The 19,440-nt window shown below is 36.1% G+C and overlaps 1 protein-coding gene and 1 pseudogene across 3 annotated transcripts in view; both read left to right on the top strand.

The window, feature by feature from the left end:
* The window catches only part of LOC145242560 (uroporphyrinogen-III synthase-like), a 203,440-nt gene that overhangs the window by 123,481 nt on the left and 60,519 nt on the right, over positions 1-19,440 (top strand). The gene's annotated exons all lie outside the window — the stretch shown is intronic.
* On the top strand, positions 6,741-6,856 carry LOC145243109 (5S ribosomal RNA; annotated as a pseudogene).

Below are 19,440 nucleotides of genomic sequence, written 5' to 3' on the forward strand. Positions count from 1 at the left end.
ATAATAAATAAATATGCCATGTGACCAAATCTAAAAATATGTTTGTACAAATTAGTTTCTTTAAGAAAGACGATAATTTTGGAAAAATTTCTATATTGGGATGATATAATGACAAAAAAACAAACTTAATCTTGGACCCTGCAGTCTAACACCTTCTTCCTGTTCTATTTATTAACAAAGGTCGTTTCAAAGGTAAAGCCTCCTATTTAAAACTAAAAAAACTAAAATGTTGTAGAGCTATGAAAACAGTAGTGATACCATTAAAACGAGTGATCATTTGTGCTCCAGAATTAATTTTTCCTACATAGTCACCCACATTTCTCAATGCATTTTTGCAGCCGATGAACAATGGCTGTGCATGAGCGTCCAGAGTGTGCTTTGCCACTCACATCTCTGTCGCCATTCTGAAATTGACAAACCCATCGCCTAACTGTGCTGACATCAACTGCACCAGCTTCACAAACATTCAACAAGCGCCATGAATGTTGATTGGTTGAATTTTTTCTGCATGGAAGAATCCAATGACACATCTCTGCTTCTGATGCACGTTCATGACAGGGGTTTGCTTTCTTAGAGTCTCACACCGTCAGTATCTGAAACAAAATAGATGAAACTTACAGATCATGAATGCATAAGTCCAGTCACTATAACAATGCAAATTGTAATCCCCTCTGATCCATTTGTGTTAAATAAAAAAAAGAATAGGAAGCATTACTTTTGGAACGCCCCTCGTGTGTGTGTGTGTGTGTATATATATATATATATATATATATATATACGCAGAAAGAAAGAAATATCTGTGATAACCCTGAAACTGATGTTTTTCATTTGTGCGCAAGCAAGTTTTTAGATAGTCTGCTCATGCTCATAGAGCTCTGTAGATGGTGGGTTGCTGGGGCTAGAAGATCATGGAGGTAAAGCAAGGGCGGTGGGAGTTAGGGGGAGTTGAGTAAGTAAATAAAGTAGATGATCGGGGAGATAGAAAGGGTCAAATTCAGGTTTGGGGTCAGGGTCAAATTCAAACATAAATATTGACCGAGATACATAGTCTGTTTAAACTTCTCCGATTCGAAGTATTCTTTATTTTGTTTTTACATGTTTCATATTGCAACCCCAAGTAATTTAAAACCCGCAGAATTAATGGATCATTTTTTTTTTTTTCTGTCCTTTGGAAAAGTTTTTGTCCTTTCAAAAGATGTCACCTATTTAATCGTTGATAAAATTCAGTCTTTTCTGAACTCCAACCATGTTTTGAACAAATAAACTTCAACCTATGCCTGGCTTGTCCTCCAAGTTTCAGTCATGAATGTGCAACAGTCTTTGTTTGATCGACGTTCAATTACAGGGTGGAACGATAAAATTCGCCCTAGAAAAGACGACATGATTCCATTTCCGTTTGATGAAAACCGGTTTTCTTTTTTTGTTGCAGACCATCTACTAGTTGGTCAGTTGTGTACAAATCCCAAGAGTGATAAGAGCCTTCTATCATGTCTGAAAGTGACACAATGTTCAATGAATGAGATCGGAGATGCGCTGCTGTATGACTCATGCTATCTACCGATCCAAGTTATGACAACAGGACCATTGCCAGCACCCTCAAAATGCAAATCCGAATGGTTCAACGCTTGAGGGCACAGCTCAACAAAGTTTCTGGCCGTGGTTATGTGTAATTTCAAGTGAGAGCCACATCATGCCACCTCACATCTCGAAGTCGGCTTGAAAGTCAACACCAAAGTGTACTTGAATGTGCTAAAAAGTGTGGTGATCCCTGGTGCAGTTAGATGGCTATAGGCAGAACCTAGGTGTGGCAGCAGGACTTGGCGCCAACCCACAAGTCCAAAGAGACCCAGCCTTGGCTACAGAAGAAGCGCTACAACTTTTTACCCTTCTCTTACTGCCCCACCCCCTCTCCCGACCTGAACCTGATGGACTACTTCGTTTGATCATACATCAAGAACATCACCAACATGACCACCCCACAACACCAAAGCCAACCTAATTGCTGCCATCCACCAAGTATTCGCCGAGCTCACGCCAGCGCTTATAGAAACAGTATGCTCTCAGTTCCAGACCTGTATCGAAGTGGTGATTGAGGCTGAAAGCGGCTACATTGAATAGATGTCGGCTCTACTACACAATCAAGTTACCTGAATTGATTTTTTGCAATAAAAGTTTTAAAATAAAGCTGTAGTGTTGTTTTCTCTATAGCAACAAATTTATCGTTCTACCCTGTACATAAAGGAACACTTTGATGATCGTTTCATTAGTAGGAGGTGTCATCCTGAATAGGCTTCACACTTAATGGATCATAACCCACCAAGATGTTTTATGCGATACAGGATACTTTCAGGTGAGAGTAGATTCAAAGCCAATTTGTTTATCTTGAATCTTAAAAAATAATTATTTAAATGTTTAGATTTAAAAAAAAATAATTATTTAAATGTTTAGACTTGAAAAAAATATATACTCTTCACATTTTTTTAAAAATTCAATTTTTATTTTATGCAACGAAGAAAGCCTATTAAAAAAATGACTTGTGTTTGTTCACATTCCAATATATTTTCAGTTATTTTACAGACCTAATCCATATTTTCTCCTAGAATTGTTTACATATTGATTTCTATATAACAACAGATAAAATGGTTTATATACTAGCAAGTTGTCCGGCATTGCCCGGTCATAAAATACACTTAAATATAATATTTTAATTTATGCAGATTTCGTATTTATTCATTATTATAGAGCCAATTCTCTATTAAATATTATATTGTACTTAATATATAGTAGTAGCCCCTTTACATAGCCTGGTCATAAAATACGCTTAAATATGATATTTTAATTCATGTAGATTTTGTATTTATTATCATAGAGCTAATATTCTGTTGATTATTATATTGTACACAATATATAGTCAAGTATTTCAAAAGTTGAAAAAAGATTTGAGTACCATCGGCTAGAACCAAAACATTTAGTCATTACTATTTCAGCGATCATCACATGGATAAGAAAACGTTAAAATTTAAACCAACTTTAATCTATAAATGTATATTTGTGCATGCATACAAGAAAGTCAACTTACGCTTGCTAAATTGTTTTTCAGTTTTTACTCCTTATCAGCTATTTTTACTGACTAAAGACCAAATCTAATTTGTTTCACCGTTCCTCAGACAGACAAGACCACTTATATATATACAAAAAGAGACAGAGAGAGAGAGAGAGAGATGAGTGCTAACACTGGCAAACATAATTCTTTTGTTCCCATTAACAACCTTGTGCTATTAAATCAGGCTGTCTAAAGATACCGGGTTCCTGACCTAAAATGCACCAAACATTGATGTCATTGTTTTTTTTTTTTTCCTTTCCCTTTGCAAAACTCAATTATGTTCTATAAAGCCAAAAGGAAAGCCATCAATTTTTCTCTTGCTCTTTTTCTCCCTCCTCCCCCTTATTTTACCTCCCCCTTCCCTCCAATGAAATTGTTTGCCGTGGTTGGTAACCTATGACTCTCCTAATGGCTGAGCAGTCTATAAGCCGGGAAAGTAGATTTGCACACTGCAACATTTCACGTTGAGCTAGATGGGCGATCGGAGAGGCTCAATCTGATCAATCAGCTAGTCTCACGTTAAACCCAACAATATAAAATCTCCACCAACAATAAATATTTCTATTCCAACCATTATTAATAACTATTAATACTCCCCCTCCCAGTAGCGTCAGTTGGTTATTTGAAGATGTAAAGGACTTGAAGCATAAAAACTTTTATCAAAATGATTGTATTCAACATTAAATAACCTGAAAAGGGTTGATATGCCGTAAAACGAAACAACCAAATCAAAAACTGTGAATAAGCATATGAAAATATAAGGAATTTGAAACAAAAACTTTTGCCAAAATTACCAGATTCGGCATTAAATAATCTAAAAAAAAAAAGGGTTGATATGCCATAAAACAAAACAGCCAAATCAAGCCCATTAATAAATCTGAAATTCATGGTGGTTCTTTCGTAAATGTTTAAATGGGTGCAGTAATTATGATGGATAAATTAAGCTTACTAAAACAAGTTCTTTCATGTTAATTCTGTAAGAAAAATGACGTTTAGTATCTAATTACCGGTGATTACCATTTTAAAATTCAGATTAAATATTCAAATCGATGTGACAAAATCTACATAAATGAAACAGTAGAAGTATGTATGTGTATGTGTGTGTTAAAATATTTAACCGATAAACTCTTGAACTACGGGTCACATAACACTGAAATTAACAGGAAATAGTAATCATATGCGAAGGATGGCTTATAACGAGTAAAATATTTGTTTGGATGGATGAATAACGAGCACAGAAATTTTGGCCATTGAAATGCAAAATTTTTATTTCAACTTAACATATTTCTATTACTTTTGTGCATGCGCAAATTCATTCATAACTTGAAGTGGTTTAATTTTAAATATTTCTTATTTTTCTGCCGATAGCTCAAGCAATTGGAGCACTAAATATTTTGATTTCGATCCTAGCTGATGGCACCGAAGTCATTTTTTTAAAAACTTTTGAAATCAGTACTCTCTCTCTCTTTCTCACTCTCTCTCTTTCTCTAAATATATATATGCGATATTCAATAGTGAATTGGCTCTGTAATAATAAATACTAAATCTGCATCAATTAAGATATATTTAAACGTATTTTACGACCAGGCAAGGGTTGTCCCTCGCTAGTTTAAAAGAAAATTAATGTTTTAATTATCTATAAAATTTAAGCCTGTTTACATTTAATGCATCACTATTTCTACTGTTATATAAAAGGAACTTTGTGTGTGTAAGTTCATTTCCTATGGACTCGAAAACGACTGGGCCGATTTTTATGAAATTTCACATATAGGTACTTTGTGCCTGGCAATGTTCTTAGATAGGTTTTGTATCAGAATGGCTTCAATAAGTATCGATAATCGAACAAATGATGAAAGAAGGAATAAGCGATTTTGATCAAAGTTAACACCTTACACAGCCTAACATCACAAGTGTATTTGACTCTCATTCATTAGTTTTTGAATGCAGGCCAAATCATTACAGTGGAGAATACTGGTAACAAATGGATGAAATGCATCAGAAACTTTGACAACAGCACCCAGCATTAATCAACAGAAAAGGTCCAATTCTCATTCACGGCAATACCCGACCACACGTTGCTAAACCAACCCTACAGAAGTTGAACGAATTGGGCTATGAAACTCTGCCTCATCCATTATACTCTCCAGACCTCTCACCTACCGACTACCACTTTTTCAAGCATCTCGACAACTTTCTGCATGAGAAATGTTTTAAAAACCTAAGTGATATAAGAATGTCTGGCAGAACACAAGATTTTTACATTGCTGGCATAAATACACTTCTTTTGCGTTGGCAAAAGTGTGTTGATTCTGATGGTGCTTATTTCGATCAATAAATTTTTGTTTGAGACGAGATATGTTCATCCGAATCTAAAAATTAAAATCCACAAGAACTTTCTTGTCAACCCAACAGAATTGTGTCAGTTATTTTTCATTATATAGATAAGATTACCACTTCTGATGATCTAACAAAAACATCCTCTTTTTTTTTAAATTCAAAGTGGAGGCTTTATTCACGTTCAGACGACAGGGTTTGTCTGACTTGCTACTTGTTTATCAGCTCCCCTTTCCCATTTGAAATGGTTTCAACCAAGGACTATGAAAAAAAAAAAGCATGTATTTTACTTAACTTTTGTGTGACGGGACATATATATTTAGTTATATACAAATTAATACACGTTGGTCTTTCTTATAGTGGAGGATATATTACTACGCGACGTTGCCCAGAAGTTATTTTATTTTCATTAATTCTTAAAATCGTGCTCGAATTAATAGCACATTTAGTGATACTTTTGATGTTAAAGTATGTGGGGGTTCTGTACTGTGTTTGTTGTTTTTCACTTATGTTTTAAAAGTATTGTCGAGAAGAGGTGCTGATGATTTCATATTTTCCTATGAAACAATAGATGGGTTACTTGTTAAGTTAAAGACTTGGAGAAAGTCTATGGAACGTAATGGTCTAAAAGTGGATGTTACCCGGACTAATGTTATGATCAAGAGTTGTAGTATTGTTGGATAGTGGGGTGGGGCGGTTTATATATTATCCGTATATTCATGTACGTATATATATATATATATATATATATATATATATATATATATATATAAAACATAATGATGTTTTGACATCGTCCGAATACCTAAGCTGGATTTGTTTACACAAAGAGCATCGCTTAATACTCTAATGGTATATCGTGTATCACTTCCCAATATGCTCAACTCAAGATAAGGAGCATTGTAGTCATCCAAATACAGTACTGTTTCGCTGTATCACAGCTCATTAGTGCGGCTAGACAAGCAACTACCTCATGCCAGAATCAAAACCCGACCGCCCATACAACATTCAAGGCTTTTAACCATTAGGCCAATCAACAGCAATATATATATATATATATATATATATATATATATATATATATATATACATACTAGCAAAAGTACCCGTCGTTGACTGGGTTCAAAACAGCCTACAGAAAATGGACTCTGATTTATGAAAGTATGATAGGTTATTTGCAACAGTTCTAACATGAAATGATTTGACGTGGACATATTGAAACGGTTGTAGACAAAATAGTTTCAAACGTTGTAGGCAAACACAACACATACCAGGTTTATATATAAAAACATTTATTCTCTTGATATACGGCATAATCACGTTTGACACACCGGTTCCCGTCAGATCACCGGTTAAGCAACGATGAGCCTGGCTAGTACCAGATGGGGGACCATTTGGAACTTCCAGGTGCTGTATGTGCTCTCTGCTTATCTTGGCATTGTTTCCAGTCGTCCTAGACTTCTTCTTGCCACTGGAGTCAGGAGAGGTGTGGTTGAGGATTGTGCAACCCTTGCAGCACAATTACATGCGCAGCTGCTTCTACAGGGGGGTATCCTTTGTCTTTTGAGAGTGAACGGAGGCATCGGATATTCTGTCGATTCCGACCGGCATCTTCAGAGATTACAATGTCTTCACATCTTGGCTGTCTTGAAAGACGCCCCCTCCTTGTGTTATGAGGAGAGACCAACTTTCTCTTGAGTCGTCCGTTTTCCTTGGCGTTTAGCTAACGACTGATTAAAATCTACTCAAATATACGTCATCATCACGTGTTGAAAACCCAACGTTTATGTAAGCTATGTCTAGTTATTTCGTCTAGAAATTTGGTTACCTTTATTTTTCAAGTTAACATTTCTTTGTAGCCTTTTATTATTTCAACTGTCACTCACATTTTTCCAATCTATTTTTTTTTCTGATCATAATAATCGATCCAGTAACCTGCTGTCGCTCGGATCAATTAGTAATAATAATGTTTGGTCGCTTGGCACTGCCTGCCACAGTTAACAGATACTACGCTGTGAACACTGCCAAAGGGTCACAACATTACAGTATTACATTTCTGAATTTTTGAGATGAAGATTGGTTATGCATGTTAACTACTGTGCTTATCTTGAGTGTCATTTTTATATTTCAATCACTGTAACTGCCGACCTTCTTTTGGGTGTATCTTGTCGAACTCTAAAATGTTTCTGCTTGTCGATTCGGGAATTTGGATGGAATTTCGAATGGAACCCTTTATTTATTTCACAGGGGTAGCATGCTCTTGTTCTATCAGCCGTGACTGGATAGAGTTCCTAAGTAATTTGCAATAGTATTTTTCGCTCGCCCACACTGAGAATTGAACCCTCAACCTTCACAAAAATATCACGTTTACAATTGTTTTTTTCAAGTACTCAAACCACTATGCCATGGGTCCTTGTGAACAGTTTTAGTGCGAATTTTGGGAGCCTTAAACCTATTTTATTTCTAGTTGTAAATATCATTATTTATTACTAATTATTACTACTATATATATATATATATTTCATTATATTTTTTAGGGATAAAAAAATTTATTATGGCTGTTAAAAAGGAAAACTGAGTTTTTTTTTTGTATCCATGGTAAAAAGAAGGACGGAGAAAAAACATTTAATGGAGGTTAAAAAAAAAAAATTAACTAAATAAGGGGTTAGTCAGCCGACCGGGTTTCGCTCTCATTTTTCAAAGCTGAATTTAGGGTTTTGTATAGCAAGACGAATTCAAATGGCGGGACGACTAAAATAAAATCAAACTATCGGAAAGAAAGAAATAAAGAAAGAAAGAAAAAAAAATGAAGGAACGACTAAAATAAATATATCCATCCTTCTTTTTATCATGGATACAAAAAAAAACTCAGTCTTCCTTTTTTAACAGCTATATATATATATATATATATATATATATATATATATATAATTGTTATTGTTTACTTATGACTGTATATATTATGTATTATTTATAATTCCATCAGTCATGGCTGACAGAATGAGAATATGCTACCCTGTGAAATAAATTCAATCGACAATTAAATGTTCGAAATTTCATCCAAATTCCTGAGTTTGACAGAAACATTCACAGTCCGACAAGATACACCTGCAGAAGGTCGGAGGTAACATTGACCAAAATGTTGTGAAAATCACACTCAAAATGAGAACAATAGTCCGAAGGATTCAAATAATAAGGAGTTGTAGTGTCAAAAAGTTATTCAAATAAAGATCTATATTTCTATTTTTGCTCGGTTTTCTGTGACTATATGGCATGAATTTTATTGATAAGGTCTGTTTTAATAACGCAATCTACAGAAACGTTAATATTATTTGCTGTTCATAAGCTTCAAAAGATTGACTATAATATAATACTTCAGTGTTATTGGTGGCAGGAAGAGAACTTAGTATTGTGTGGTGGTTAGCTCCTCGTCTTGGGGAGGCTCCATGTTTTGACAAGCTTTTGGATTTGACCTTTACTCCTGATCTGAAATCGTACATCAGGTCTGTTGCCAAGGATGCTGGGAAAATGGTCGGATCCTTCTACCGCTCCAAAAGACATCCTACTACTGATGCAATTCTTTATCTGTATAAAAGCCAAGTATGTCTAAGGATGGAGTACTGCTGCCACATCTGGGCAGGTGCTGCTAAAAACAGCCTATCCTGCCTTGACAGAGTACAAAATATACTTCGTAGCTTAGTGGGGGATGCACTTTTCTCTTCTCTGCAGCTTCTCTCCCACAGAAGAGACAATGCGAGCCTGTCTTTGTTTTATCGTTATTTCCATGACAAGTGCTCATCTGAGCTCCAATCTCTCATCCCCCCTCGCCAATCATTCACGAGAAACACCCGTCTGGCTGAAACTACTGTCAATAATTTTCCCCACTCTTTATCTGTGCCTAAATCCAAACGTAGATTCTCAGAAGTGCACGACTGTGGAACTCTCTTCCGTTTGCCTGTTTCCCACCTGACTACAACTTGGATGTCTTCAAGTCCAACATAAACAAATTCCTGACAAACCACCCTCTTAAGTAAGGCAATCTATCAAATCTCCAATACTAATGATTACTACAATACTATCTCATTGATTACTGTACACGCAATAACCCTTATCTCTGAGTGGCCTCTGGGCCTTGATAAGTGGTGACCTCCATGTAAAAAAAAAAAAAAAAAAAAAATACTTACAAAGCTGTTCAAGCTTTATCTTAAAGAATTGCTTCCCAACACCCTGGCAAACCTCATCAGTATGCCCTGTAATTAAAAGTTCAGATGATTGGTCATCTTCCTGTCCAATAAGTTTCCTGTGTTATGAGTAAGTCAATCACCTCAGTAAAGATAACCTCCTGAATGATATGCAACATGGTTTCCATTTTGCTAGATCTACAGCAGATGTGCTAACAGTTATATCTCATAGGATTAGTGAATCTCTCGACAGAGGCTTCCTTTCTAGGGCAATTGCTCTGGACATATTAAAGGCCTTTGATAGGGTATGCCATAAAGGTCTACTCCATAACATCTCCAGCTATGGTATAGCTAAAAATGTCTTCTCAATTATTAAATCATTTCTCTAGGTTCATAAGAGGAGTGGTTGATGGGCAGAAATCAAAAGTTTACAGTATTAATATTGGAGTCCCTCTGGGTCCAACTCTTCCTTAATCTACATCAATGATCTCCCAAATCACATCCTAAGATCATTTGTAGACATTTATGCTAATGACACAACCATCTATTGCAACACTTTAAAGGCAAAAAATGACAAAGTTCTCTCTGATTCTCTCTCCACTAATTTTGAGCACATGGTGCAATGAGGGAAGATGTGACTGATTAATTTTAATATATCTAAAACCAAGCTTCTATCTTTACATCATCAACATTCTGATCCCCATCTGGCATCAATTGAAATGAATGGCTCTCATTTTGGGGAGGCCTCATATTTTGACAAGCTTCTGGGTCTGATCTTTACTCCTGATCTGAAATGGAACATGTACATTAAATCAGTTGCTAAGGTCATTGGAAAAATGGTGGGATCATTCTACTGCTCCAGTAGATATCTCACTGCTGATACAATTCTCTATCTGTATAAGAGCCAAGTATGTTCAAGGATGGAGTACTGTTGTCACATCTGGGCAGGAGCTGTTCAAAATAGATTTCGTAGCCTGGTAGGGATGCCCTTTTCTCTTCCCTGCACCCTCTTTCCCACAGAAGAGACGTTGTGAGCCTGTCTCTGCTTTATCATTATTTTCATGGCAAATGCTCATCTGAGCTCCAATCTACGGTCCCTCCCTTGTCTGACCTTCAAAAAAAACACTTCTCTAGCTGAAAACACTATCAACAATTTCCCCCACTCTTTATCTGTGCCTAAACGTAAATGTAGATTCCATGAACAAAGTTTCCACGCCTGTGGAACTTTCTTCCATTTCTCTGCTTCCCAGCTGACTACAATATGGTCGTCTTCAAGTCCAACGTGAACAAATTCTTGATTTCCACAGTTACTATGATATTGTCACACTCATTAACCCTTATCAAGTGGTCTCCGGGCCTTCATAAGTGGTGACTTCTTTTGTAAAAAAAGAAAATAAATAAAAAAAAACCCAAAACTGATTGACTGAACAGTTTTAACTACTTTTTATAATAATTAGTATGGGTGCTTGGCATTGCCTGGGTGTTTGGAGGTGTGTGTTGAGCAAAAAAAAAAAAAAAAAAAAAGTGGTAGTAGGCAGGCTCGAACCCATACCACGAAACATGAAAAAAAGAATGTGACGCCTTTGCCGTTGCATCCATCATCAAACTGAAAGTGGTGAAAGTTTAAATTAAGGCTAGTGATTCGAAAAGAGGGGAGGACTTTCGAAAATATTGGCGAAAAAAGCGACTCCTCCTTGTAGAAAAGTTCTCAGCTGAGGGTGAAGGAAAGTGTTTTTAGCCAATTTTTTAATATGTCTTATCCGAAGGATCAAGCTTCAAAATGATACCGATCTCATGAAAATCTGTCGCCTCTGTCAAAATTTTTAGGCAGACATACAAACATACATACATACATACATTTAAACAAACAGATGAGATTTCTATAATAGACTAACCCAGCTGCCTGGCATTGTCCGGGTGTTTGGAGGTGTGTATTGAGCAAAAAAAAAAAAAAAAGTGGTAGTAGAAAGGCAGGCTTGAACCTGTGAATGTGGAGAGAGGTATTAAAAAAAAAAATGGTAGTAGCGTGGAGAGGGAACCAAAACAACAGTAGGCAGCCAGGGTGAAGAGAGGTGTTTAAAAAAAAAAAAAAAAGAAAAAAAAAGTGGTAATAAATAGGGAGGTTCGAACCTGTGATGTGAAGGCGGAAAAGAAAGTGAAAGAAAATCTGACGTCTTAGCCGATGTCTGCATAACGTGACCGGAAGCCAAAAGCGTTTAAATTAATCAAAGTCAATCCAACGGTGACGATGACTTGCTAAAATATCGGTGAAAAGAACAGACCCCCTCCTTGTACAAAACGGCCGAGTTTGGGGTGAAGGAATTAATGTTTTTGGCCAATTTTTCGATATTTGTAATCTGAGACGTTGAGCTTTAAAATGATACTGATCTTGTCAGGATCCATCGCCTCTGTCGAAAGTTTTTGCGAGATGTACACACACACATACATACATACATTTAAACAGACAGGTGAGATGTATGTTGTAGATGTCATTGGGGAGGGAAACTGTCTTTGTTTAATATATAAGACTAGCAGAATATTGCCCAAGATAAAAGTCTAATATATTTCTATTAACACTTCTACTTCTTTATCCATCTGTCTATCTTTCTCTCTTTTTCCTTATCTATCCTCATCCCCACTTTTTTCTCTGTCCAGTTCATTCCTCTCTTTGAACATACACACATACAGACAACTATTTTTTATATACACTTTTTGTGGATTGGGTCGGCACAAGGGAAGTGACTCCTTCAAAAAAATCAGAGTTACTTCCCTTTTAGTTAGTACATAATCTGGCTAGAAAACCGCTCGCCAACTTAAGATCAAAGTATGGATAATTTTTTTTTAAATTTTAGATATTTTTATCCAAAGCAATGCCAATCAATAAAATATCAACTTTGTGGGTATTTTATTTCTGGTTTTTGAGTTTTACCCAAATACAAACATACATAAACATACAACAAACCTAATATAGACTAGACCCTTTGGGCCTAGACTAATGCCGAAGATTTTTGATATGAATGCATTAAAAGTAAAACGTATGTCCTTTTTCTAAATGTCAAGTGCATGTGCAGACCGCACAGTATGATTGATATGAATAAATTCAATTTTATATGTATAAAATGTGAATGCAGACCTCACAATATTTTTGGTATGAATAAATTAAAATATTATCACTATGAATAGATTAAAAATAAAATGTATTTTCTTTGTATAAATCTCAAAACATGAAAGCAGACCCCACAATATTATTGGTAATTATATATCTTAGAACTATACGTTGATGCACTATATATATTTATAGATTTTTTTTCATTCATTTAAAAACTTTTCATTAAAAGAAGCAACATTTTTATGGCTTCTTGGCCTTTTGGCTAAGATCAAAGTGTAGTGCATGTTCTCCACATCAACACCATTTGATGCCGGAAGTTTTCATGCAATTATCTCCCTTGAAATTCAAAATACGGACAGCCATACAAACAAACAGAAAATGCTGCTTATATTATAAGTAGATATAAAGGTGAGATTACTCAGAGTTGGTAGCCTTGTGTCAGACTGATGGTGGCGCAAATAAAAAAGGAAACAACACGAGATCAACCTTTAAAACAGGATGTGAACACAAAGTTACGGAGTGCATAAGAAAGAAACTTAAAGGTCAAGTGATGGGGTTGAAAAGCATGCTGAGGATGGGGCGGGCAGCGGTTGATGATACTAAAAGATTAGGATCAATCTATTTTCTCTCTGGTCACGATTGTGCAGACATCTACCTATTGCGTTCTCCCGTTTTGCCATAGCCCAAATCAACAAATATAAACTTCAGGCTCACAATAAAAGGACACCTGTTTATTTAAGGAATAATGTGTAAACACACGATTGCAATTTTCGATACATATTTTTCACCTTTTTTAAAATAGATTGAATAAGCTAATGAAATCGATATCAATTCCCCGACAAACCCGACAAGTAGCAAAGTACCACCCCTACAAAGTAGAGATCCCTAGATGTAGGAAAGCCTTTTACTTTAATAGTTTTTTTTTTCACCTAGAGCTGCTAGACTTTGGAATTCCCTTCTGGGTTCCTGCTTCCCCGACTGTACTGACATGCAGAAGTTCAAGTGTAATTTGAACAGACATCTTGCTGATCAGCTCCCTACATAGTATTCCTGCAACTTATGCCCTTGACAGTAGTCCCCTACATCAAAGTGGCACTGTGCCTTGTTTGGGGTGAAATTGTAGTAAAAAAAAAAAAATAAAAAAAAAAATAAGAATCATTCCAAATGTAAAGTTTCCTACTTATTTATTTTTTTTTTTTTTTACTAAAAATATACAAAGAGCCACGAAGACAGGAGTGATACTATTAAAATGAGCGACCTTTTGTGCAGCAGAATTTATTTTCTTACATAGTCATCACTATTCTCAATGCACATTTTCCTGCGATGAATGATGGCTGCGCATGGGCGTCTGGAACGTGATTTGTTATACGAGGGTCATTGCAGAAGTAAAGCCTCCTACTTTTTTCCAACTTAAAAAGTTGAAGAGATATAAAGGCGGGAGTGCTACTATTAAAACGAGCGACCTATTGTGCCGCAGAATTTATTTTTCTACATAGTCACCACTATTCTCAGTGCACTTTTGTCAGAAATTCACTGATGCATCTATGCTTCTGACACACATGACAAGGGTTGCTTTCTTAGTGTCTCACACTATCAATATCTGCAAAAGAAGAATGAAACTTTCAGCTCTTGAATGGATAAGTTCAGTCATCATAACAATGCCATTTTCCATCCTCTATGATCTATTCGGGCGGAATATAACACAGGGGGCATTGCTTTTAGAACAGCTCTTGTATTTCACTCTAATCAGGGATTGCATCCAGTAGGTACAAACACTAAACTTAGTGGATTGTTCAGTAGTGCATGATCATTGATAAAATATGAAGAGAAAGTCAAATCAAATTGTCAGTTTAGTAAGTTGGTGACTAAGGTCACCAGCTTACAGGTCTCCCAAAATCGCTAGTGTGTGATCCCTCTGCCAGGTCATTGGATTATGATCTCTCTACCAGGTCATTGGGTTATGATCTCTCTACCAGGTCATTGGGTTATGGTCCCTCTGCCAGGTCATTGGGTTATGATCCCTCTGCCAGGTCATTGGATTATGATCTCTCTACCAGGTCATTGGGTTATGGTCCCTCTGCCAGGTCATTGGATTATGATCTCTCTACCAGGTCATTGGGTTATGATCCCTCTGCCAGGTCATTGGATTATGATCTCTCTACCAGGTCATTGGGTTATGGTCCCTCTGCCAGGTCATTGGGTTATGATCTCTCTACCAGGTCATTGGGTTATGATCTCTCTACCAGGTCATTGGGTTATGATCTCTCTACCAGGTCATTGGGTTATGATCTCTCTGCCAGGTCATTGGATTATGATCTCTCTACCAGGTCATTGGGTTATGATCTCTCTACCAGGTCATTGGGTTATGATCCCTCTGTCAGGTCATTGGATTATGATCTCTCTACCAGGTCATTGGATTATGATCTCTCTACCAGGTCATTGGGTTATGGTCCCTCTGCCAGGTCATTGGATTATGATCTCTCTACCAGGTCATTGGGTTATGATCCCTCTGCCAGGTCATTGGATTATGATCTCTCTACCAGGTCATTGGGTTATGATCTCTCTACTAGGTCATTGGATTATGATCTCTCTACCAGGTCATTGGATTATGATCTCTCTACCAGGTCATTGGGTTATGATCCCTCTGCCAGGTCATTGGGTTATGATCCCTCTGCCAGGTCATTGGATTATGATCCCCCTGCCTGGTCATTGGGTTATGATCCCTCTGACAGATCAATAGAGTTTGATTCTTTGCCTGATCAGTAGGATTTAATTCCTCTGTCAGGTCACTAGGCTTTGATCTCTCTACCACTGATTTTCTCAAGTAAACAACATTTATTAAAAAAAAAAATTTAGAAGTATTTTAAAAGGTTCTTTACATATTTTTTATTGAATATCTTAATGTTTTTTTTTTGTTTTTTTTAAACTCAAGACGGAGGTGATTTCTCTAAAATGCAGATCCAGTTTTTGACTAAGACCTACATAAAAAAACAATATGTGAACTCTAATGTTCTCAAATAAAATTCATGGGGAAAACCAGCTTAGCTGCCTCATAAAATGTGGCCGTTGTTGTCATTGATGGACATCTTGTAATTACGAGCACATTGATTTATATAACAGACACACAAAAATACTTCCTCTTTTATATATCTTTCGTTTCTCATACATAATGTGAAGTGATGTTTTCCCCAATTTCATTGACCGATATAGCTTCGTAACAAAAGCTACATACAAAATATCTGTTTATCTGGTAAGGTTATTTGGTTATTTTGCATTTGAACAAAAAGTATTTCTTTTTTTTTTTTTTCTATGTTTTAAATTTAATCCAACCAACAATTTCTGGTACTACCAGATCAGGCTGTCTGAAGATATTGGCTTCCTGAAACGAAATGCACCTAACGTTAATCCTTTTTTGTTTTTCTACTTCCTTTTGCAAAACTTAATTATGTTCTGCAAAACCAAAACCAAAATCAACAACCCCCGGCCTTTTTCTTTCTTCCAATTTCCCATTTTTCTTTCTATCTCCCACTTCCTGACTGGTTTCCTAACTTAAAATGTACAAAACATTAATACTGTAACCCTTTTTCTCTCTCTCATTTGCAAAACTCATTCATGTTCTGCAGTGCAGGGAACAAAAATGTTAACATCCACTATAAAACAACCAAACCAAACACTACAAGCTAAGCAATTAAAGATACAAACAGCTCGAAGAATAAAAACCTTCTACAAAATAACTGGATGCAACATGAATACTATTTCCAAAATAACTGAATTCTGCATTAAATAAACCGAAAAGGGTTGATATGCCGTAAAACAAAACAACCAACCAACCAACAATTTCTGATGTAATAGTTAATATAGACATGGTCAGAAGAGATAACCTTATCTTATTGAAGTCCTCTTCTTACCACCTTGGTCATCAAGTGTGTTATTTTTATAACTGTAATATCTTTAATCTGTCAATCACTTTTCTGGCTTTCTCACTGGACTCGATGCTTGATGAAGCTATAGACACACACTTTTAGTTCTTTATGGCTATACTAAGCATATATTATGCTTGTGCTAAGTAAACAATGCACCTTCTCTTTCTGTTTTTTTTTTTACTCTTTCTTAAGTAGAGATATTAATAGATTTTGCTCCTGCTCTTTCTGATGTGATTATTTTTACTATTTCCTTTAATGTAAATATCGTGCTGTTCTAATCAAACGAGGCACCATGTCTTTCCACCGCTCTATCAAACGAAATACTTCTTGTTCATAACAAACATAACAAACATCTACAAATTTTAAACTTTATATATAGGTGTTTCGGCCCTGTGGAGCATATTCGATTTGGATTTTAGTCGGTAAAAATAGCTTCTAAGGGCGTCAAAATTGAAAACCATTGGAATGTGGCAGGCTCAAGTACACTAAACGTGTTATTTCTATGCAAGCGCAAACATACATTTAAATCTTTAACGACGTTATTTTTAAAAAGTTTTTATATGTGTATGAACTTAGATCAGACAGTAACGAATAAGGCTGGAAAGCTATGTATTTTACGACTGTGAAAAGCTGATCAGCCTGCTAGTAATTTTTATAAAATGAACAGTAGATTCTCTACAGTGCAATGTATTGTGAACTAAGTCACTGTGGAGAGGCATGTGAAGTACTCTCCTGGTGCAATGTGGTAGGTCCCTGACTAGAGCAGAATAATATGGACTACAATGTAAAAAGGGAGGCATGTGAAGCTTCCTCCCAATACACTGTGAGGGGAGGTCCTTAACAAGAGCAGGCAATCAATCGATTTGATTGAAAAAAGGGTGATTTCACTGATTTCGATGAAAATTAAAGTGTTGGAAGTGTGGAACATTTGTTGATCTTCATTCAATCTCGGACAACGCCGGGTCTCCCTGCTAGTATGTATATAATAAAATTTTAGATGTGTATAATGTCCTTGGACAATGGTTAATAAGCTCGGTTTTCATAGCTTTTTTTTTTTTTTTTTTTTTGTAATGAGTTTCAACTGGTTTGCCGAGTGCCTCCATCTTATGGGATCTTGTGCATGACTAAACTAAAGACTTTCTTTCCTCCCACATCTGTTTTTCGCCTTTTTCCTTCTTTTGAATTGAAACACATTTTTTCCATTCCCCTTTTCGCTTTCTGTGAATTTCTTTTGTTGCTGTGGGAGCTGAAGCACAAATGACTAATATGTCTGAAAACCTGATGATAAATTCCCGCGGACACCTTGTCATGTTATGTTGCTCTCCTGGTAAACGAGCCAATCGCGCGCCGATGATTATACATTTCAACATCTTATACGTGGACCTAAAATGGGGGAATGTGTAATTACTAAGGCTGTAGTGACAACAGCATATTCTCTTCATTGTTTTGACTCTTGAGTATATATCCGTTAATATCTTATGTTTTTATATAGACGGATGTCGTTCTCGGTTGATTAAGTGTGTCTAACTGTGTCGGATATATACCCGAGAGTCAAAAGAATGAAAAGAATATTCTGTTGTCACAGCCCTTGTAATTACATTCAACAGAATCCAGGAAAAAAAAGTGGCGTCTTCCCCTACATCTTTCTGTAAAAGCTAATGAAAGAGGAACATTCGGGTCGCCCCCAACTATGATCACTCCTCCATTCATTCAAAACCTTTTTACTGAACAATAAAAGATATATTGTTGAATAGAAAAAGGAATCATCCAAACTATTAAATGCCTTTTATCTTCTCTTATAAAAACCATTTTGATGGGAGAGAGATTCATCAGGTAATATTACGATGTTACGTTTCTGAAATTTTTAGATGAGGATTGATTATTCATATTATTTGGGTTCTTCGGTCTATCATTCTCATCTTGAGTGTTATTTTCACAATGGTTTGGTTGATGTAATCTCCAACCTTCTTCAGGTGTATCTTGTTGAACTCGCAAATATCTCTGTCGAACTTGGGAATCTGCACAAAATTTCAAACGGAAACTCTCTATTTAATCCAGGGAGGTAGCATGATCTCATTCTGTCAGCCATGACTGGGTAGAAATCCGAAGTAATTCGCAATTCACCCACACTGAAAATTGAACCTTCAACCTTCAAGAGAATATCACTTTCACAATTGATTTTTCTAAGTATGCTAACCACTGTGCCACGGGTCCTTGAAGAAGGTTGGAGGTTACATCAACCGAAACGTTGTAAAAATTACACTCAAGATGAGAACAGTAGTCTGAAGAATCCAAATAATACGAATAACCAATCCTCATCTAAAAAATTCAGAAATTAGTTACGTTTATACGCGCAGGCTAAAATACAGTGAATCTTTGTTGTGATTATATAAATGTGCTTAAAAATAAATGGTTGAACTCTGGAATCGGCAAAGGATTTCGAACGGAACTCTTTATTTAATACAGGGGGTTTATGTTCTCATTCCATCAGTCATGACTGGAGAAAAGTCCTAAGTAATCTGCTATTGTATTTTGAGTGTCAGCCTGCACTGAGAATTGAACCTTCAACTTCTAGAAGAATGTAACTTTGCTGAATTTACCAAGTACTGTATCCGCTATGCTTACATAGTTGGTGAAATTCAGTTGCAAAGTTGGTGCATAAAGTGCTTGGTAAAATTCAATTTTAAACGCTAGCAGACTATGGTATTTTTATTTTTTTATTTATTTATTTTTTTACTTTTCCACTCCAAACAAAGCATATTGCCGCTTGAAATGTAAGGGCTTACTATT

This window comes from Euprymna scolopes, chromosome 21, assembly GCF_053919585.1.
Source record: "Euprymna scolopes isolate OS-2025 chromosome 21, ASM5391958v1, whole genome shotgun sequence".
NCBI lineage: Eukaryota > Metazoa > Mollusca > Cephalopoda > Sepiida > Sepiolidae > Euprymna > Euprymna scolopes.